The 22,414-nt window shown below is 39.0% G+C and overlaps 1 protein-coding gene and 1 long non-coding RNA gene across 6 annotated transcripts in view; one reads left to right on the forward strand and one right to left on the reverse strand.

The window, feature by feature from the left end:
• Window positions 1-20,805, reverse strand: part of LOC135294455 (uncharacterized) — a 93,170-nt gene extending 72,365 nt beyond the window's left edge. For 2 of the 3 annotated variants that reach the window (XR_010356562.1, XR_010356564.1), the window contains exons 1-2: window positions 20,652-20,805; window positions 15,941-16,074 (exon numbers count right to left, since the gene is read on the reverse strand). This is a non-coding gene — a long non-coding RNA (uncharacterized LOC135294455). Of the gene's footprint in view, window positions 1-15,660; window positions 16,075-20,651 lie in introns of all 3 variants that reach the window. The other variant, XR_010356563.1, reaches the window with a different exon arrangement.
• The window catches only part of TENM4 (teneurin transmembrane protein 4), a 1,559,611-nt gene that overhangs the window by 870,614 nt on the left and 666,583 nt on the right, over window positions 1-22,414 (forward strand). The gene's annotated exons all lie outside the window — the stretch shown is intronic.

Genomic DNA, 22,414 nt, shown 5'->3' on the forward strand with positions numbered 1-22,414 from the left:
AATTACTACTTTTGATAAGGCCTTGCAATGATAGGGGAAGGAGGGGTGACTAAGCTGAAGGAGGAAAAATTTAGATTAAGTATTAGGAAGAAATTCTTCCCAGTAAGGGTGATAAGACACTGTCACAGGTTGCCCAGAGAAGCTGTGGCTGCCCCATCCCTGGAAGTGTTCAAGGCCAGGTTCGATGGGGCTTGAGCAAGCTGGTCCAGTGGAAGCTGTCCCTGCCCATTGCAAGGGAGTTGCAACTAGATGGTGTTTAAGGGCCGTTACAGCCCAAATCATTCCAGGATTCTATTAAATCATTCTAATATTTATTTTTTTCTATTAGTGTTTTCAAACTCCTACTATTTTTGAAGGTACCAAAACTACAAACCCTGTAGATTACTGGTATCCACTGGTTTTGGTTTGCTGATTTTTCTACTTATAAATGGTTCTACTATAGCAATAAGGAGTACTTTTGCAGCCAGTCGAATTTCCCTCCAAATTCAGAGAAATTCAAGCAGAAGACATTTAATAATTAAGGTGTTAATTGTGGGTGATTCAACTAGTAGGAAACAGATGAACCTGAAAGTAACAAATAAGGTATGTACTGACACAGAGAAGTACTCATCAAGGGAAATGCAGCTGTTAATGTAAGAAACTTGATATCTCCTGAGGTTTTTAATGTCCTATTTCAGTAATTCAACATTCTAAATATGTGCTTCCACATCCTGAATGACTACTTCTGAGGCACAAAGACAAAAAGTATTTTGTAGCTTCAGAAACTTCAGATCTCAGGAACTTTTTCACTCAGAGGGTGCTTGGGCACTGGAAGATGCTCCCCAGGGAAGTAGTCACAGCACCAAACCTGATGTTCAAGAGTTCAGGAAGTGTTTGGACAATTCTGTCAATCACAAGGTGTGATTCTTGGGGCTGTCCTGTGCAAGACCAGGAGTTGGACGTGATCCTGGTGGTCTCTTCCAACTCAGGATATTCTATTATTCTAAATATGAGTGGAATAACAAAAAGATTTAAAATAATTACCCTTGGATATTTTTTGTTATCCTAAAAGTGGTGGGGGTTTTCTCTTCATCATTCCTCTAACTGGGCAAAAATTTTAGGAGGCCAACACTTGTGATGCCAGAAAAAGAAAATAAGTGCCACAGAAGAGATGCAGAAGAGTTCATTTATCTGGCTTACTGAAATAAGAGACTGCAGCAATATTCCTCTTATTTAATTTTGTAACTTTCCCTGTCTAATTTCTTCACCAACCAAACCCCTTGACTTTGTGCTTTTATCTATAGTTATCTACATTTCCCTGGGAGGGTATTAAAGGCACAGAATGCAATTTTGGTTTCCCTGAGTGTTCTGTAAATCCTGACCATGCAAGGCTTTGCTTACACAATGTAGCTATACTGTGTATGTGAACTACATCAAACCACTTTGCAAAGCAAAACAATTCTGTTTCTAGTCATTTTAGCCATGATGTTCTGTTAACACCTCTGGAAATGCAGTATGGACTATAAAAAAGAACATTAACTTTCTTATAGAAATTTAAGCTTCCCTACAGAAATCTTTCTTGAAATATGCAATCTTTATTAAATTCATTTGACCAACTTAAAATCGCAGAGAAAGGAGCTCAGTCATTAAGTATTTCATGTAAAGGGGATTATTCCATCTCTTTGTCTTAAAGTCTTCCGTCTTAATTTTGTCTTAAACCCCTTTAAAGACTTCTCTTCATTCCAGTCCTATTAAATTATAAGGGAATCTTTTCTTTTGTGACAGAATGAGCTGTATAGACAGTCAGCTGCTCGTTGTACAAATTTCCTCTTGTGGAAATGTTGCTCAGTAGGACACCACTTTCCAGAGCCCGTTTCGTTCATTTCACACCGCTCCCCAAAAAGCCTGACATTAGTAAGGTTCAACAAGCACTTCCCGTTCTCCTCTCTTCATGGTTGGTCACATCCAAATTTGCATCATTACACATTGTCTTTCTCTTATTTACACAGGAGTGAGGCACAGAACTCAGGGTTAATGAATCTTGATTAACTTTGTCTTCACTGATTTGGAAGGAAATTATTAATAATGGGATTCCTTTTTTTTTTCTTTTTTTTTTTTTAATCTCTACATGCAGCTAGTACAATTGGGTAAAGGACAGTTTAGACCTGATCTTCTGAGAAATATATTTGTAGATCCTGAATTTAGAACAAAACCCAAAGAATGGTTATGTTATGTTCATCATATTTTCCTGAAATATCTTTGCAGTATCCTCAGTAAATTCTTCCCCACACCTGATTTATTTTTTTTAATTTTTAAGAAATCACAGCCAACTTCAAAACTTTTGGCTGCATCTGGTCTAAACGGAGTAGGTATGACTCTTTTTGGCTGGTAAACATCACTTTAACCAGCAACAGTGGTTATGAAATAAGCCAGTTATTTAATAAAAAGGGTAAAGCTGTGTGGGAAGATTAAATCCAAGAATATAATCTGTGCAGATTGAAGGTATTCCCATCTTGAAGCTGAATCTTTTGATGGTCCACCTAGACAATACCCATCCTCCCATTAAGACTTTAATTGTTTACAACCCTCTGAATCCAGTATAGATCCTTTGAGAGTTTAAGAAAATGAGCTAGTGCTCATGGCAGGAAGTTGGAACTAAGTGATCCATCTTCAAGGTTTCTCCAACCCAAATTATTCTATAATTCCGTGATTCTGAATTTGCCTCCTTCATGTCCCAAGGTGATTTTCTATTTAGGAAAAAAACACAGCAAACCCAAAACCAAATAAATGGAAATCCAACCTACTAAATATCTTGTTAGAATATATATTGTCCTTTAGCTATGGAAAGTGTGCACTTCCCAGCAGAAAATTTAGGTAGAAGTAAGCCTGCATAGTGTCAAAAACGTATATTCAACTAGTTAGGAGCTTGTGAAGACCTGAAATACTGCTTTAGTTTAACTAAATAGATTTGAAGCTAAGCCAGCTAGTGAAGACCAGATGCCTTTTTCTAACCCTTGCTTGAATTCCTCTGGCAAAGGTAAGCAAAAACCTCAAGTAAGCAAAGCAGAGAATGATGGTAGTTAATTTAATTGGTATGTTTCTATACTAGAAGCTTGTGCTGCCTATACCACAATCATCCATTTAAAAATTCAAAGGTAAAGGTAGAGCCATGACACCGGCAAACAATTTCTGTTTTTTCAGTTTCCTATTTTCCCTTTCCCTTTATGCTTTCTGCCAGGGACACGATTCATGGGGTTTGCTGCTGGAAGGAATCCTTAGATCACAGGCTGTGGTCTCACAGATCTGCAGCTGCATTACCATGGCTTAACAAATTACCCTTGACTGAGCCACTGGCACAGTTGTGGGGCATGCTTATGGCCCACCCTAAAACTGATGTAATGCATTGAAGCTTAAGCTTCATTAGAAGACTTTTAAGCTAAGTTCTGTTACCTTGCAATGGGGACAGATTAGGAGCACACATAGGCAGTTACCTTCCAAAAACACATCTCTGCCAAGAGACGGCAACCTATTAGTCTCCCATAACTCCTCAGTGTTCCAAAGCCATAAGTCTTGCCTCCTTTATAGCTTAAGCCATAAAATTTCAACGAGTTGTTCTGGTATTGGATGTGCAGTAATCCCTTTGGGGCAGGAAGCACCATCTCAGCTGCAGCACTGAGCTGGGTGTCACTGCACCCCACACACTAATGAGCTCATTCAGAACATTGTGATGTAAACCAGACAGTGTCTACAAGTTAGGGGGGAGTTTTAGTCTGGCATTTCAGGAAAAAGCCTGCTGCAGTCACATTGCATGCCAGCTTCTTCTTCCTTCAGTGTGCTTTCTTGGAGCCTCTGAAAAGATGGGCTTAGCTGAGATATTTGGCACAGACATAAGGGATCAACTTTATTTTTTTCATAAGATTAATGCAAATAAACAGCTAGGTAATGGAGTTCTGCCTCAAAAATCCCCCTGCTGAGAGGAAAAGTGTGCTTTTAGGTCAACCCTGTATTAGAAACTAGAAAATCTACTTGAGAGAATAAGTTGAAAATTATCTGATAGGGAAAGACTTTGCATCTTATTACTTCTCAGTGAATATATGGAATTTTATCTTGTGCTTGAGATAGCACAAAAATATGAGTGCAACTTCTGAAATAGTCAAACCTTCACAATATGTTTCTCCAACTTAGATTGCTTAAAAACTAGCATAATGGCAGTTTTTCCATTGTGGCTTACTATTGTTTGCTGGCTCTCCCTGACCTAACTTAGATGTCACAGTTGGCATCAATAGCAGTGAGAGTGCAAGCTCCATATAGTCTGTACTGGGAGTGGCAATACAGAGTTTGAAGTGCCTGCATAACTTGGCCACAGTCTTACTGCATGAAGTCAAACAGAATTTCCACATTTCTTGGCAAAATTTTTGTTACCAATGATGATATTGAGCCTGAGCTACAGCTCTGCTGCATCATAGTTCTTCCTGTGCCTGGCTGCTAAAGCTGAATGAGTTTTTTCCCACTCACAGTGTCTTGTTTTCTCTGACTTTGCAAGGCTTCATTTCTAGAGTGCTGCATGGTAATGGATTTTTCATTCACCAAAAATGCTGGAAATATCCCGCAATAAAATAACCTCAACATCCTCAACAACTACAGGGTACTCCATGAAACATGAATAGGCAGTATCCTAAGATACTGATAGATTGTATCCTAAAAAAATCTGTATATGTAATGTCCTTAGAGGAGCATTATTTTTTCCTGCAATGGAATACATATGTATTTTCATCCCTGGAAGTTTTCCAGGTCAGCTTGGACAGGTCTCTGGGAAGCCTGGTCAAGTGGAAGGTGTCCCTGCCCATGGTCGGGGCAATGGAATGAGATGATCTTTTAGGTCTGTTCCAACTATTCCATGATTCCACTATTCTGTGATTCCTAATGCATGTATCAATTTGAAAAAGTGGACATGTTGGAATTCTGCATCCTTTCTTCTATTTTGAAAAATTAAAACATTCTTTTCTGTATCATTTATTGTTTTAACATTATGAACTAGAATTACAAGAGTCACTGCAGGTGACCTCTGAATTGGGTATGATAACTCTGCTAAAGAAGGTCTGAGTAGTTGCTTATTTTTTACTCTCTGCACTATTTTCAGATGCAGGGTTCAGATGCATGGCTGCTTGGAAGGGAATAATATGGCTTTGAGGAGAACTGATCATGCATATAGGAGCATAAGGTCAGCTTGAAACTGCTGCTAGGAGCCCTCAAAATTCAAGTTACTTTAAGTAGGTGGTTCCTATTGTATTTGTTAACCTCAAGGGGCAATTGTTGTGGAATGCAACTGAAATCCGTAGCCTGTAATAAGAAAAATGTGTTTAGCAAACAGAGGTATCTGAGAAATGGGAGGGGTGTTATATGACCTTCAAGCATCCTCCTTGTGAGGGGATGGAAGGTAAATCATCCAAGTGCACACCTAGATGTATTAGCATCGATTTATTCCAAGTCTGTAGGCAAAGGAAAAAACAACTTTTATGTACTACATGTTACTCCAAAATGTATCAAATGTCCAATCTAGTAAAGGAGTGTAAGGAAACTACCTCGTGTACTTGGTGAGTTTGATATGTTGCTATTTAAAACCTGTTTAAGCACTTTTCCACATGCTGTGGAAGAATCCACCAGGCATTGTTAGAATGAACAAACCCTTGTAGGGTGGATGGTGTCAAGTTTTGCATGTCACATCTGCTTCCAGGCCTATGGTAGTGATTTTTAGATTGATTTAGAGAGGTTCCTTTTGTAACAAATTGTTTCATTCAGTATTCACAGAGGGCTGGCAGCTGCTGTTGGCTTTCACAGCACAAAGGACAAACCCTTGTATTTAGATAGTGATGTCAGCAGATGTGTGGTTTCTAGCTTTCTTGAGATTTGCTGCCAGTCTGAGTCCTGTCCATGAGAAAGTCTTCTTACTTCTCCTTTTCCTCCTCTTTGTCTAACAGTCACTCTGTGGCATAGTATGTAAAATGTTATCAAACGGGCTGAGCAAACGGATTAATAATGAATTATCAGTGAACTGGATACCGTTTTGCAGAAAATCTAAGTCTCTAGATCACTCTTGTCAGTGGCCATTTGCATCTGCCATCCTTCCTTGATATTTATAACAAATTTAGCCAATATATTAATGCAGATATCAAGAAGACTATTAAGAAACACTGTTTCAACAAAGGAGAAATTGAGACACATGGTGGAGACACATTTCTCCAAGGGTTTAGGGATATTTGAATTTCAGAGAGCAAAGGCTTTTTGTCCCAAACTCAGTAACAGTAAGAAAACTAGATGCCCTTGAGGTTACCTTGGCCTGGTCAGAAGACAATTCAAATAAAAGACAACATACCTCCAAAAACTATCAGCTTTATTACACCAAAAAGCAAATCTTGCAGATGTCTGGTGACTTAGAGGAATGCACCTTACAGGCACAGTTTCTGAGTCTTTGAAGGTTTCCTCACCTTTCTGCCCAGCAGTGTCTGCACTATGATCCACACAGGGACTTTCCATTTCATCCTGAGGTGCCGAAATCTAGTTTTCCACTAAAAGCAGATTTATGAAACCTACTTAAACTGTATTTCCATGAGAGGCCAGATTCCATATATAAGTCATACCTCTATCCATGTTTTAAAAAAGGTCCACTGCAGGAGGCATGGAACTCATCCCTGGCAGTGTTCAAGACCACGTTGGATGGGGCTTTGAGCAACCTTCTAGTTGAAGGTGTCCTGGCTCATGGCAGGAGGGTTGAACTAGATGATTTTTAAGGTCCCTTCCAACCCAAACCAATTGGAGATTCCATGATTTTATGGTGTACTGAAAAGAAAATGAAGGCTCTTCTTTACAGCATTCCAAGTAGCAACTGAGCTGGAATAAGCATTGGAAGTGTGGGGATCTTGAAATTGGGTTTTTGCACCTTGTGGAACTAAACCTGCAGCAAGAACAGGTCAGACCCTGACTGCTGTACTGCAAGAAACTAGATGGGTAAGGAAAGAATTTTAAGCAGCCAAAATGGGTAGCCGGTGGGCAGGTGATGGAGAACTAAGGCAATTCAGGACATTTAAAAATATATTTCCATTCAGTCTGGAGTTTCCCCCTGTACCACACATATCACTTCCACAATAGTGAGGGCTTAGAATACATTCTCAAGGTGCCTTTTGGAAGCTGAGTTTACAGAGTAAACTTTTTCTGAACCTTCCAAGGAAGAGACAGTGGGAATACAGCAATGGAGATGAACAGATCTCTAAAATGAGTCACTGTTTTGTCCTCAGGAAATTCACCTGTAAGAGCTGCTCCACAACCTGGCACTCTAATGAAGTTCTTAGGTAGAAAGTGAAGGGCTTTTAATGTGTTTTATAGCTGCATATGCTCATTTCCAACAAAAATAAGCTTTGTAGAGACTTTTTTCCCAAAGATCACAGCATACAGATGACTCGTTGCTCAACTGTATATTTACCTATTCCCTTGCCCTTTTAATTGCAGAACAAGCCAGTGCAGGCAATGAGGGGAAAGAATGATCTTCACATTCTTCATTACTCATTTGTAGCTTCACCTCCTCTGAGTTATGACTCATTTTCTTACTCCTGGGACATCTCTCATATAAACTGATCATATAATAATTCACTAGAGGGGTGAAAAATTAACTTGTCTTCTTAATACACAAGTTAAGAAAATAGCATAATATTTCATTTCCCTAGCAGAAACCAGTGTAATAGGAGCAAGCAGGTCATGCTCCAGAGTGTAATCCAAGTAGAAATACACCTCAGCCAGATCAGGGAACTGGTTATAGAAAACTAGGCTGTTTCCTGCATGCTCCTAATTTACCTCAATATTTATTTTTTATCCTATTTGATTTCTTCCTCCCTTTTTTGACCATATATTTAGAAGTTACTTAGCTGTGGCTGCACTGTAAACTGAAGTCTTTTTCCAAGTATGTGTGCATGGAAAATGTAGTTGTTTGGCACTGAGAACGTCCCACAAGAGGCATCGTTTCTGCAGTGGAGACAGGTGCTCCATATTCCTTTTATTTTTCCTCTCTGTAATGTCTTGCATCATTCACCATGGGAGGGAGATATTCAATTGACCTGCTGTTGGTTTAGGATGACAAATTAATTTCATGTCAGCCTTGAAACAGCCCATTTACAGGAATCAGCTGGGACCACCTCAGCCGGCATGGAAGAGACGTTTAACTCTTGACAGACAGGCAAAAGTTTCTGAATCCCACTGCTGAGCCACCCACTCAGCACCCATGGCTCTGTGCTCCACACTGTCAGGGAATACACCTGGTGACAATACTCAACTCTACCAAAACTTTATCAACCGCTGAGTTGATATTTTCCACAAAAGGGAAATTCAAGAATAAGGTTTTATTGTGAATGCATGCAGCCTTGTCTCTTCCTATTTATTATACGCTCTCCCTGACACAATTACATACAGCAGGAAGAGTCTTGCTGCTTCACACTGAAGATTGCTGTGACAGAGGAGCACTACTCACCAGCACAAACCCATTAAGTTTTCATTAGACCCTCTTGCCCTCTTTTTCATCTTTCTTGTCTCCCGCCTTCTCCGTTGTCTTTTATATTCTCACTTACTCCTACCTGGTAATGCTTCATTGCTCTCAAGCCACTGCAGGTACCTCACTTCACCCTTGTCTTGGCAATCAGTTTGTTGTCCATTTCAAACTGCTTTCACAGACAATGACCACTGGAGCTTTTGGACTTACACATCAAACTTTAACTGCTGGTCTGGCCTGAAAAGTAGATGAGTGTAACAACAAGCTAATGCTGGAAGAATTTTGTGCCTCTGTTTACATATGTAGAAAACACAGGTGAAAGTAGCACTTTCACCCAAAAAATCGTTGCCCTGAATGCCTTTTTTTTTTTTTTATATAGGTGTAGAAATTCTTATACAAAATTAATTATCATAAAATGATTTGGGTTGAAAAAGACCTTCAAAATCATTTAATTCCAACCCTTCTGTCATGGGCAGGGACACATTCCACAAGACCAGGTTGCTCAGAGCTCCATCCCATCTGGTCTTGAACAGTTTCAGGGATGAGGCATCCACAGTTTCTCTGGGCAACCTGTTGCAGTGCCTGACCACCAAAACATTATACAACAACTTTTATACCAAAAAATATAGGCTCTTCCTATTGTCATTTACATATATTAGTAATAGGATTGACCCATAAAGCAATGTCCCAGGATGTCCCAAAGACCCTTCCACAGATTTTGGCCACATCATGCCGTACGGACACAACAAAAGATATGGTGGCTGAGGAAGGTGAAGAGCCATATGTCCAACCCCCTTTGTTCTGGGCTTTATTGTATCACCATCAGCTACCGGATGCTGTGTGCAGTGCACACACATCTCCTGGGTAGAGCACAGCAGCTGTTTGTCAGCACACAGCAATGATAAACTGTCACTGAGGCACAAACAGGAGGAAAGCCTCAGCCAGCTCACACTGCAAGGGAAATGTAGGTCAGTGGAATATCATTACTGAAATTGCAACAAATCTGGGACACCGGGGCTAATAAAACTCTTCCCATACAAGTGCTACATCATCATTAGTGACCACAACTTTCCATGCTGGTATGTCTTGCCTCTGTACTGTGACGTTGCCTTGCAACAGAGGTAGGGCACAGTTCAATACTGGGTTCCATCACTAGGTCCATTTCCAATTTATTTGCCAAATTACATCTTTCTTCAACCCTCTGGCTATCTTCCATGTGTGTGTTGCCTGGACCTGAGCCTTCTTAGCTGTCTGTTATCTAACAGGATCAGAGCCCTGCTAGAAATGACCTATATTTGGCTTGTTCTCCAGCGTTTAATTTTGAGCAGTAAAAGCTAATTTTCTTTTGTGCTGGAAGAACATATGGGTTCATTGTGAGGGAAAAGAATTGTTTGAGTGCTCTACTGAAGCTGGATATTTTTAGGTGCATGTAAGATCAAAGCTCTGATATCTCTTGGTGCAGTGTTACATGTACCAATATGTAACAGCAAAGGAATCTTTTTCCAAGTTTCCATTCAGAGCATTTTCATTACATTATAAAGCTGCCTTTGACATTTTTGTGTCATATACAGCTCTTTAATGCAGCATTAGCTGATGTGAAGTGTGCCAAGCCCATTTAAGCACAGAATGTGTAGATATGGAATGAAGCAAGTTTTATCAAGACGGCAAACTTCAAGGTTTCCAGAGGCTGAGCTTAGATAAACCTTATTAAAACATGATAACTGTTGAAATAGGGTTCAGACTTTTCCAAGCAGTTTTTGGTAAAACTTGTTTCTCAGAATTTTGAAATACTGGTTAAGGGTATTTCACACATTAATTTGTTCTGTCTGCTTCAAGTCCTGGCTTCAAGTCAACAGAAATGCATCCAAGCTGTCAAGTTTATATCTAGGCTTTGCCAGAGTGTGAAGTTGTTTATATCTAGAGTTCTGGAGCCAGCTGACATCTAGACACTTAGGAAAATTAATTCAAATTAATTGGAGGTGTGAACTTGGAGCATCACAGTTCAAGCATCTTAAAACCCCATGTGGAAACTCTTATTCAGATGTAAAGTGTCCTCAGTTCTGAATATAATCTTCCTCTCAGATGAGCTATATCTAAATTCACAAGTAAGATCTAGTATCATCTTTTAAAGCAGAAATTGTTGACAAGGAAATTTTGCAGGTGCACCAAATAAGTGATAAACAAACTACTTCAGATTTAGGACTGGTTTGGTTGCTGTAAAATTGTAAAATACATTTCAGCCTTTATCCAGTCAAGGAGCTTTGAGCTACTACAAGAGAGATAAAGTAAAGGTCATGTTTTATGACTCATTAATGGTCACACTTTTAATATAAAATTACATTAAATAGCTTTGTTTTGTGTCTAACAGATCTGAAATCAATTGATTTTCAGTAGCAAGTTCAGTATTCTTGATTTTCAGTAGCAAGTTCAGTGTTTTTCCATCTAATTTGCTAAAAGATACAAAACTATAATAACAAATAATACTGTCATTCAGTGCAACTGCTATTTCTCTCATATCACAGTCTAGTAGGCTGACTAGTTTATCACCAATTTTGTTGTTTCCTCACCTTAAACACCTGTTTTGAACATTGAGATGTACAGTGAGCACACAGATAAACATTACCATCTTAGGAAAGAATTAGCTTAGCTTTTGTAAAGGGAAGTTCTGTCTTACTGTATGCTGCTGTTTAAGCATGAAGTTGTAAGCACACCAATAAAAAAGGATAGAGTGGTCATAATCTATACAGATTTTGAAAAAACCCCTAAAAATAAATAGCTTTTGATAAGTCTTTATGTCAAACATTATTAAAGTAAGTTGCTATGGGAATAGAGAAAATAACTCTGAAAGGTAAGAAAAGGATAAGTAGCAAAGGTTTATTTGTTGCTTTTCAGGATGGAGCATAGTTAGCAGTGGGATGCCCCAGGACTGGTGTCAGTTTTATTTGATATCGTCATCAATGCCCTTGAGGAAGCAGAAAACTGAAATATTTATGATTACAAATTATATTAAGTTCTATCAGGTAGTCAAATGCTTTATAACCTAACAAAACTGAGCAAAGGGACCACAAGCTAGCAGATGAGTTCCTATAAAAAAATACAAGGCAATGAATGAATCTATAGAAAAGACTGTGAAGCACAGAAATATGATGTTGCACTCAGAAAAAAGAATTGCAAGGAGATATTCTAGTCGCTATGGATATTTTCCTGAAACAATAATTTCAATAGGTAATGAGACCCAAAAAGGTCAATAACATTATCATCAGAAGAGGACAGAAGATAAGACACAGTTCATTATATCCCTGCTTTGTAAAACTGGTGTGCACCCACATTGTGGACAATACGTTCAGGTCTCGTTTCCCCAGGTCAAGAAGGGTATGGCGAATTTAGACCAGAAACAGAAAAGGGCAACTAAAATGATCAGGGGATCAAGTGACTGCTTGAAGTCATGAAGACAGTGGGTAAAATGAATTTAGAAGTGCTGCCATTTAGCAATACAGGATCTAGGTGGACACTTAACCAGAGCATGCAGAAGATGGGTTTAGCATGGAAAAAAGCCCTTCTTGAGCCTCTGAGCAGGAAATTATGGGCACTTTCTTAATGAGTGGTCATAAAGGCAGATAACATCAGCAGAATCAAAAAGGGACTGAACAAATTGCCTAAATAAATTTCTATATACTTCCCTAACACAGCCATTGCAGATGCCTGGGAAACATAGGAAAAATGAGCTGCCATGGCGGGGCAAGCTTGTGTGCTCCCATTATTCATCATCACCTGTCACTCCTGAATCTTCCTCATAAAAGGCATTTTCAAAAATTGTCATCAAAGTTTTAAAAGCAGTAATTATTATTGCATGCCTAGAGTACATACTTTTATAAGAGAAGACTGCTTGCTCCTTGCCTATACCAGCACATTCCCCGTCTAGACACCTTATGAAGTCCACTGCCTTTGCACCTCTCAGACAAGTTTAACAAGGTTTTATTGGATATCTGCAAGTGTAGAGAATAATGAAATCTCACACTGACACTGCCTTCTTCTTCCTACTCTGGAAAGTCTCCAATGTTGTCTTTCCTTGTATATCCTCCTCTGGAAGAAATTACTCTTCTCTCACTGTCCTCTACCCTTAGGAAGATACTCAGCAGGAGACAAAATATAGCAAAAAATATGTTTAAAAATACCCTAGAAAATAACAAGAGCTCTGACAGATTTGGGAATCACAATCTTGCCTCTACGCCCCGCCAAAAAAATTATCTCTTTCCATTATTTTCCATGTGCATCCTGTTTCCATTCTATATTACAACTTTTATCAAACTGACCAGAACAATTTTATCATCTGTTTTTTCCAATACCTCTAAAGAAAAAAAAAAAAAAAGGAATTTTTCCTTTTCCCTTTTTTTCTTTTCCACATTGGCATCATGTTTCTATACTGAGGACCTGTTTTAGGGGAAAAAAAATACTCAACATAATTAATAGTCTGACAATTTCATACTTCGGTTTTTCTGCAACTCTTGGGTGAATACCATCTGGTCCTGATGATGCAACACTGTTAATTTTTTTTATTCACTCTAAAATTTTCAACTGATAGTGTAATTGGAAACAACTACTCAAATTCACATCTTTCTAAGGAAAGTTTCTGGTGTGGCAATCTCCCCAAATGTATCAATAATGACCATGGTGAAGATTTTTTTTTTTTATATAACCCAATCTTCTCTGCATGATCTTTTATTTCTTGATCATCTCAGACCTAGAAACATTCTGACATGCTGGGAAAAAAGTTTTCATTTTCATGGTTTTACCAATGCATTCCTGATTTTTTTTCTCCCTTTGTCCTTCTGTACTATACTTTTGTATTTAACTAGCTCTTTTCTGTTTCTCTCTTTTGGAAGGTTTCGTTCTGCTTTCTGAGGATTATCTTTTCAGTTCAAATAAGGGTTTTCACCTTAGTTGTTTTACCACGTTATCTTTGGCGTTTTGGCCTTTTTGCCTTTTTTCTTTTCTTTTTTTTTTTTTCTTTTTCTTAATCTTTCTGTTCTTTTTGATAGGTTAGCCCTTTCACAACAGCCTCTACCATTCACCCCCAACCATGATGTGAAAGGACAAAAAATCCCACATCCAAAATAGTGTCGGTGGTTTGACACAGATACATATAAAAAGCTCCCAATTTCAAACAGAACTCATAGGCTGTACAGAAATTCCCTGCTGAGATTTTAAAATGATTCTTACACTTGCCTTACTATGGAAATAATCTTCTTAAAAAGACCAAAATTAAACACTAAAAGGTTCTCTTTTTAGTTGTTTAGATATTTCATGGAGGTGCTGTTTCTATAAATACACACTGCAATTGCTTAAAATTGATTCCATTGCTTATTTAACAACTTTAATTTTCACTGAGTGCAGAGCTTAAAACGCTAGCACATGTCTTGTTCACCTGGGTCAATTTTAAGAATAACTTGATCTGCTAGATTTGCTTCCTTTTCAGTTTAGCTTTCCTGATGTAGGTTGAAACCTGCCCTTGAACATGTGTATGGCTCCCATTAATATCAATGGAAGCCATGTGCGTGTGCTGAAGGACTAAATACTAAATTTACCCCCTAAGCACTTCCCTCATAATGACTGAGTGTCCTATTACAAAGTCATTCTTTAATTACCATTTTTAGCACAAACTTTTTCCTTTTAATATAGTGCAACTGATGCTACAGCTAATTATTTGAAGTATCATTGCATCGTAATAAGAAATACCATTAGTATTTTCTGGTGTTTTCCACAGTCAAACTGCTGTACAAATATTTACTTACTTTTTCACATAGCATACTCTGGACTGCAGCAGTGTAGCTAGGTGAACATTTCCCAATTTTATATTCTAATACTTGCCTACAGCTAGTGCTCCAGAAGTACAGCAGAATACATAATTTTACATTGCCTGTAACTTTTTTTCTGATTGAACTTTGTTTCGCCTCTTTGTGTTTCACAGAGCTCTGCCACAGCCACATCTGTGTTTTCATTCTGATTTGGATTCCTTCACAATCATAGTCACTGCTTGCAATTAAACGTACAGAACCTGCTGCTTTAATTGAGTTCAGTCCAATTTGTCACTTCAAACTTCAGAAAATTATGTGGAAGGAAAGATTTACTTACCAGTTTGATTCAGCTAAAGCTGATGGAAAACCTTTTGATCACTCAGCCATTAAACACATTTCAGGGCTGTGCCAAGCTAATTGCTTGAGCTTGCTGAAGTTTATTTGTATTTAAAACAATCTACGTTTGTATTTTCCAGGGCTGTGCAAACCATTATCTTTTCAGGCACTTGTGTTTCCTTACTTATGAGTTTCGAGGGTCTGATTCTACTCTTAAACACCCAAGATCAAACAAAACTCTCTCCCTTTTGGGAAAACAAGGGGGAAAACTGTGCAGTAGCAGGTGCCAACCCAAATTTGTATGTCCATCTGTTAACTGGTGCAATCAGAAAGTGACAGAGCCACAGCAATGTTTATTCATTACAGAGAACATGCTCCTGGTTATGACAATAAATCTAAGGGTGCCTCAGCAGCTGAAGTGTAGACATGCCCTTTGGGATCCTGCTGGACCAGGGTGGAAGCATCCACTAGGAGCACAGCTGGAAATAACTAATAACAAGGCCTCCAGCTTTAGGGGGTCATGATCAGTAATGTTGCTGTCTTGTTTCTAAGAAATATAGTGGGTTTTTTTAATCCCTTGATTCCTGGACAAAAACAGTAATGAGAACTGCAAATTGGGTTTGCTTTGGTCTCATTACTTGACGTAAAGGAAATTCAAAGTGTGTTAAATTCAAAATGCAGGGCACAGAGTCTCCATCTTTAAGACATCATTACAGGTCATGAAATGCCCATCTTAGGGATATTTTGTTAAACAGTTTTAAAAATATTCACATTATCAGGCCAGTCCTCTCAAAGATACTCACCAAATAAAACTTCAATACTTAAACTGTGTAGATCTTAAAAGCAGATAGGAACTTTGAGCATTACAGAAATTCATATGATAATCTTCCGAGTTGAGATATGGAGGTATGAGATATGTATGCAAGAGATGGAGGTGGAGGGGACAGTCATTACAATTCCTCATATTTCCATTACATATATTTCTGAAAATGAGGACTAGAAACTACTGTCACTTACCTAAATTGCAAGATGGAGGTTTAGTCTGCTTTGTATCTACAAGTGGGCTACAAATCTTAAGGTATTATAATAAACCCTCACTGGATTCCTTTAGAATCAGTTATTCCATTAGAAAAAAATTATTTGCACATTCAGAGTTTGAGGGAATCAGCAGTCAAGTGACATAAAAAACACAGATTCTCTTCTCTTCCTAATCAGGCTTGCATGAGTTTTAGCTGATCACAGAATTTCTCTGCCATACGCTTCTTATTTGGAGAAGGGAAATATACCAACTTGTTACCTTGGAGGTCAGTTCATAGGGTATCAACAGGTCATGGAAAGTTTCTCAGGTATCAATATTTCAGGTATCTTGGTATTTCATGAAGTGATTCAGATCAGTTAAGTAAGCACTTTCGACCACAGAATTCATTTCCCCTGTAAAATTGACAGCAACAACACAGATTAAAACTCTGAAGTTCAAAAGGACACGTTGTCTTGGCCTGCTTCACTTCAAAAGAGGTTTGCTCTCTAGCAAAAATAGCCCACCTCATTGTCTTCTTGGTCCACAGCTGCTATGAAAACACCCTGATAGACACATCAGATCTCAACAACTCAGCAACTGAACCAGCAATCCTCCCCCCGAACCTTAAAAATTCAGCATAAAGATATCATGTAAAAAGAAAGATAATTCTTGACAGTGACATTTCTGTGACTCTCTTCTCCTTCCCTGATGAAGTATGAAGGCGTTTCATTTGAATTGCAAGTAGTCACCCTTTGGCTTGAATATTCTCCAGAGCAAAGCTTTCTCTTCAAGGATCATTGTAGTGGAGCAGGCGGGGAGGAGCAGCACAGAAACACCCATCTTAGAGTTCCTTAAATTTGTTAGAAGATTTACAATAGTTTCTAGATTGGACCTGTATACCCAAAGCTCTGTGCAGACATCTCCTTTAATTTGCTTTTATGGACGCAAAAGCACAAATACAACCAGAATGAATTTTGTATATTGTTTCAGGCTGTCATTTACATGGTGTTCTCAGTAAGGTTCTCTTTATATTCTTTTAGATTGTGATATTTATATTTAGAGCCCTGATTTCTTGGGCACAATTTCTGAGGATACGCTTGACCTAGAGCATATGTCTTAGAAGTGAGGCTTTGAACATTTAACTGCTATCACATAGGTTGACTAAATTACCATAAGCAGAATAAAAAGACCAAATATGAGTTCCAAAGGCAATTGTGTTTTGAACCCAGGGAAGCATCTGGTAAAGTGTTTTTAACAATCTTTGCATTTTAACTAAATAAGTAAGTGTTTACAAGGCACAAGAGAAGGAAAATAAAAATCTGGCTGCTTCCCAGATTAGCAGCCAGCTCAAATTGGTGAAGACAAAATAAAAATATCTTTCAGCCTCTTATAGTACTTTTGCATTCCTCTGAATATTTCACAGTCTCAAAACTGTTTTTGTCAGAATTTCTCAACGTCCTCCTTGGGTTTTCTCTGTTTGTCTTTATTTTCTGTTATCCTTTATATAAATTTCACAACATGCTAGCAAAAAAATTATTTTGCTACACTACCAGTGCATTTATATGTCTGGACTAGCATAATTTTCCTTTAGAATTTCCTTGGTGCAACTCATTTCTTAGCCAGTCCAGTAAGCCTATTTTGGTGAGAGAGTTGCTATCTCATCTACTCAGAAGAGATCCAGATATTTTAGTGGTTGAAATGTTGATCTTTCTGCATAATAATCCTACTCTTACAATTAGATTTATACTTTGCACTGAGGAAGGCTATCACAAGACTCTTGAGTAAAATGGTAGTTCAATAGGCCAAGAGGGAATTACTTTTAACTGAAAGAGATTAGGTTTAGACTAGATATTGGGAAGTAATTCTTTCCTGTGAGTTGGTGAGGGAGGCATTGGCATAGGTTGCTTAGAGGCTGCCTCTTGTGAATGAGTGTTTTAAGGTCATTTAAAGAATTGAAGTGTGGTCTGGGAGAGGAGGGGAAAGGAAGAGCCACCACACTGCCCCATCCCTGAAAGTGTCCAAGGTCAGGCTGGATAGGGTTTGGAGCAACCTGGTCTAGTGGAACATGTCCCTGACCATGGCATAGCAGTTTGAACAAGATGATCTTTAAGATGCCTTCCAGCCCAATCCAATATAGGATTTCATGACACTGTGATATCAGCTGAGCAATATGGAGTTGAAGTGCTTAGCCAGACAAGTGTACTGGACCATCAGCCAAGGAACATACCCTGTAGGGTCCCCTGCCTGTGAGCAGAAAGATATTCTCATGTAAGATCATGCTAGAGGAGCTGGCATGGACCTTGGGATGTGGCTTGCTAAGGTTTTCCAACAGTAAATGTAACTCAAAGCTAAGTAAAATGAGTCTGTAGCTACACAGCCCCTGCCACATGACTACAAAGGAGCCATCCTTCACTGTATTTTATTTTTATTCAGTACTATAGGTTTATTTGTGTATCTGTGTGTGTATACTGGGAGATATTGAAGTGGAAGAGTTCTTTCTTTGGTGGTGTTGGGTTTTAATTAATGTAATGAGCCTCTATTGTAGAGTGCTATCACCTGTGATATGATAGACACTTCCCTATAGAAGGAAAAAGAAAATGCAGATAAGAGAGACAGACTAGGGATCTGCTATAGATAATTAGATCACTTTTCCAGAGAATTGAACATAGCTATGTGTATGTTGTGTGTGCATAATTCTTTGCAGGAGCTGTCCTGGCTACTTTAGTGTAATTGTCGTACAACATGTTCTTCCTTGCTTTCATGTTTAAGAAGAAGCAAAAATTAAAAATGGTCAGCTGTACCAATAACCAAGCCTCCACTAGTACAGTTTTGTACTTCCTTGTCTCCTCAGAGAATGAAGGCAGCTTCCACAGGAGCATTCCTACCAGTGACAGAAGCTCCATGAACACATCAGTCAGTGCTCATATCCGTGAAAGTTTTTGTGGAGTCTGCACCTCAGGCAGACTTCAGTGTGTCCCATATACCTCTGGGTGGAAAGTAAGGACTCAAATACAAGCTCTGAATACTTTCCTTCTTGCAGCTCCTTCTTTCTGCTGGAAAAGCAGTTTTAGTTACTTCTAGGCAAGTTTTTCCTGGAGATTCTCTGACACAGTCAACTGTAACACTAGAAGAAGATTTTAAGATAACAGTCTTTCAAAATAAAACCTGACACTAATCCTAAAGATAGGCTTACAGAAAAAGAAAAATCCTGACTTCCTCCTACTAGCGCCTTAAAACCACTAATCTACTATAGAACATGTAGTTCATGCTCTCCATAGTCTGTAAAATCTTGTCTGCTGAAAATTCACCTAATACTTAGATTACACTAGAAATGAAAGTATGAAAGTTCCAACAGAATAGGAGATATAGAGAGAAAAAGTGAAGTCAGAAGTAACATCATTTATTTTGTCTTCTTGGCATTAGTGTCTTCTTGGTTGATTAGTGATATTCACATTTGATTCCATTAATTTTTATATATACATATATTAATTTATATGCTTATGCAAAGGACTTTGATGTGTGTGTATATATATATATATATATATATATGATGAAAGTACAAAAGGCCCGATTCCACAGCACGATGAAAGCTGCAGTTATTTCATGATCCATCCAAGAATGACAGAATAGGGTTAAAGATATTGTGCTACACCTGTGATTTTATTGTAGCCATCCTGAAATGCATGTTAACCTTGTCTGTTAAATCACATTTCAAAATTTCTGTATGGAAGTGTTTCTGAAACAGCATAATTTTGATTTTCCATTAAGCTTCCTCAGAGGGGAGGTTGACTGCATATATCTGCTTCCCAAATTATTCTTTTTCAAAAGGAGGCCGTGGGCAGTCAGAGCACATAATGGGAGTTGTGTAATGGGAGTTACGAGGGCTAAAAAGAATCCCTAAACAAATTATACTTTTTTAAAAAACCACAGGAAAAAAAACCCAAACAACAAAGAAATAAAAGCCATTAGTCTCATTAATTTCATAGCATTCCTGAAATAACTGACAGTAGCAAAGGGACCAGCACTGATGAAGTATTTCCCTGATAAGGAGCTAAAAGGCATGTTGCAGAGAGACATAGAAAATTAATTTATCACTTTCTTCTTTGCAAGGAGTGTGAAGCTGTACTCTTTGCACCTGTGGCTAATTACTACAGCCTTAAATTGAGGTTATGAGGAGGAATAAGGAAAAATATGCCCAAGAGAACAGTCTGGACTGCAGAAAAGAGAGAATGGATAGATGGATGGATAGACAGATCAATAGATGAGATAGATAGATAGATAGATAGATAGATAGATTAAATAGATTAAATAGATGAGATAGATACATACATAAACACATACATAAAACATACATACATACATTGGCTGACTTTACTGACAAATCTAGGAAAAGACATTGATGGAAATCCTGGCCTTTGTGAAGTGTATTGTGCTTAAATGAAAAGTTTCGATAGCAGGGGGATTGCAGGGGTGGATTCTATGGGAAGACAAGCTCACTTTCAGCTGGTTCCAAGATGGACTTGCCACTCTTCAGAGCTGAGCAAATAAGCAGTGTTGGTGGTGCCTTTGTGATAACATATGGAAAAAAGGGCTCAAAATGCTGTTCAGTGAGAGAGGGGGTTGAGAAAAATGTAAGAGAAACAGCTCTGCAGACACCAAGGTTGGTGAGAGAGAGGGAGGAGGTCCTCCAAACACTGGAGCTGAGATTCCTCTGCAGCCCACGATGAAAATCAAGGTGAGGCCCCTGTGCCACTGCAGCACATGGAGGTCCATGGTGGAGCAGAGCTCCATCTGCAGCCCATGAAGGCCCATGGTGGAACAGGCTTCTGTCAGGAACAGTGGCTTATCGAGAGGAGCCCACAGGATCAGGTCTGCTTGAAAGGTGATTGAGAAACACCACCACACACTTGAGCTGTCTGTTCCTTAAGGCCTGCAGCCCATGGAAAAAAGTACACTGAACCAATCCTTGAAACCAATGGGAAGAACCCACCTTGAAGAGGTTGATGCAGATCTGACTTTTTCCTGTGGCAGGGACACCATGCTGGAGCAGGGGAACAGCATGCAGAAGGAGGAGTAGCAGAGATGAAATGTTATGGGCTGACTACAAGTCCCATCCATCCCCCTGCAGTGCTCAGGGAGGAAGCAGTGGAAAGGTCATGAGGGAAGTTGAGTCTGGGAGGAAGGGAGGAGCAGGTACATGGTGATTTTAAATTTATTTATCACCATCCTATTTTTGTATTCATTATCTAGAAATTAAATAAATTTCACCAAGAAAAGTCTGTTTTGCCTGTGAAGATACATGGTGAGTGGTCTCCCTGTCTGTATCTTTACCCATGAGTTTTTACTGTATTTTCTCCTGTCTTGATGAGGAAGAGTGAAATAGCATCTTGGTGGGCTCATGGTGGTATAAACCACGGTCAATCCACAACATGATATTGATTAAAACCTTGCAATTTGGCTTCAGATGCTCTGTCTTAGTGGACAGGGAAGAAACTACCTGAGGGATAAATTGTCTCTTTCAGCTGACTCACTGGAAAAGCCAGATAGGTAGGAGACTCCAGCTTCCCTACCCCTCTGAAGACAGCCTCCATGAGGAAAGGTCTGTGCCCCCTTAGTCCCTGTTTCCCACATATACCAAGCGAGCACAGAGAATGTCTGCACTGCTACATATCAAGAGTATGTTCTACAAGCAGACTTGCAGCTCTCAAAGAGTTATTGCATTTTACCTTACCTGGAGTTTGGGTATGTTTGAAGACTTTTTTTGTAGTTTCTGCCTTGCAGCCGGTATAATTGATAGAGCCAAGGATGACAGTACTCCAGAAGGGTTGCACAATTTGGTAAAACTTGAATTTCACTGAAAGACCATTTTGTCCATAACCAGGAGTAGAAGGTGGGTGCTGAGGGAAATGCAAAGGATAAGGCAAGCATGTCTTTCCTCCAGCTACTGATGATCTGCAGCTCAGGAAATGCCAGAGCCAGAGCAGGTTTCTGTATGTCTAGGAATCAACAAGGTTCCCTTTATAGTCAACAGAAATAATTAGACTTTTCTAAGGCCTAATTATCTCACCATACGGCAGCTATTTGAAATCCGTCAAATTAATCATTCCCTAGGAGGACTTATTTCTTTCCGGTGACTGTAAGGAAGAGAAACTGAAAACGAGCTTGCATGCAGATGTTGGCCCTGGAGATGAGTGAAAGTGAGGTGAGATGACTCCTGTAGCTGTAGGTATGCAGACAGCAGGGTGGAGATAAACCTTCTTGGAACACAAAATGTTCAAATCAGAGCAGAGCTTGCAGTATAATGATTTCCGATGGTCTTCCTACACAGGTGCAAAAACACAAGGCATATTTTAAAGACATCCTTGCCCTGAGCATATCAGAGAAAAACTGGTAAAAATAGGCATATATTGTCTACAGAAAATACATAAAATATCTCTTTCTATAAAGTAGGTGGGGAATTAATATAAAATTGGCAGAGTATCCTGTGAGGAGTACACAACTGTGCTGTTCCTTGAACTTGCATGGGGGGCATGACAGGGATCTGTGTTTCATAATTCATCTGAGACTTTATCTGCACTCATGGCAGAGAAGAGATCAGACATCTTCAAACTCTCCTGTTCTATTAGTAGTTCCTCTGATCAGCACTAGTTTCCCTTCACTCACTCCCTCCTTTTCTCTGTGTACTTCATGAGAATTAAAGAGTAAAATTCCCTCTTCCTTAGCTCTGAGCTGCAGGAGGGCTCACTTTCCCAG

The sequence above is a fragment of the Passer domesticus genome, chromosome 2 (genome assembly GCF_036417665.1).
Source record: "Passer domesticus isolate bPasDom1 chromosome 2, bPasDom1.hap1, whole genome shotgun sequence".
NCBI classification, from domain to species: domain Eukaryota; kingdom Metazoa; phylum Chordata; class Aves; order Passeriformes; family Passeridae; genus Passer; species Passer domesticus.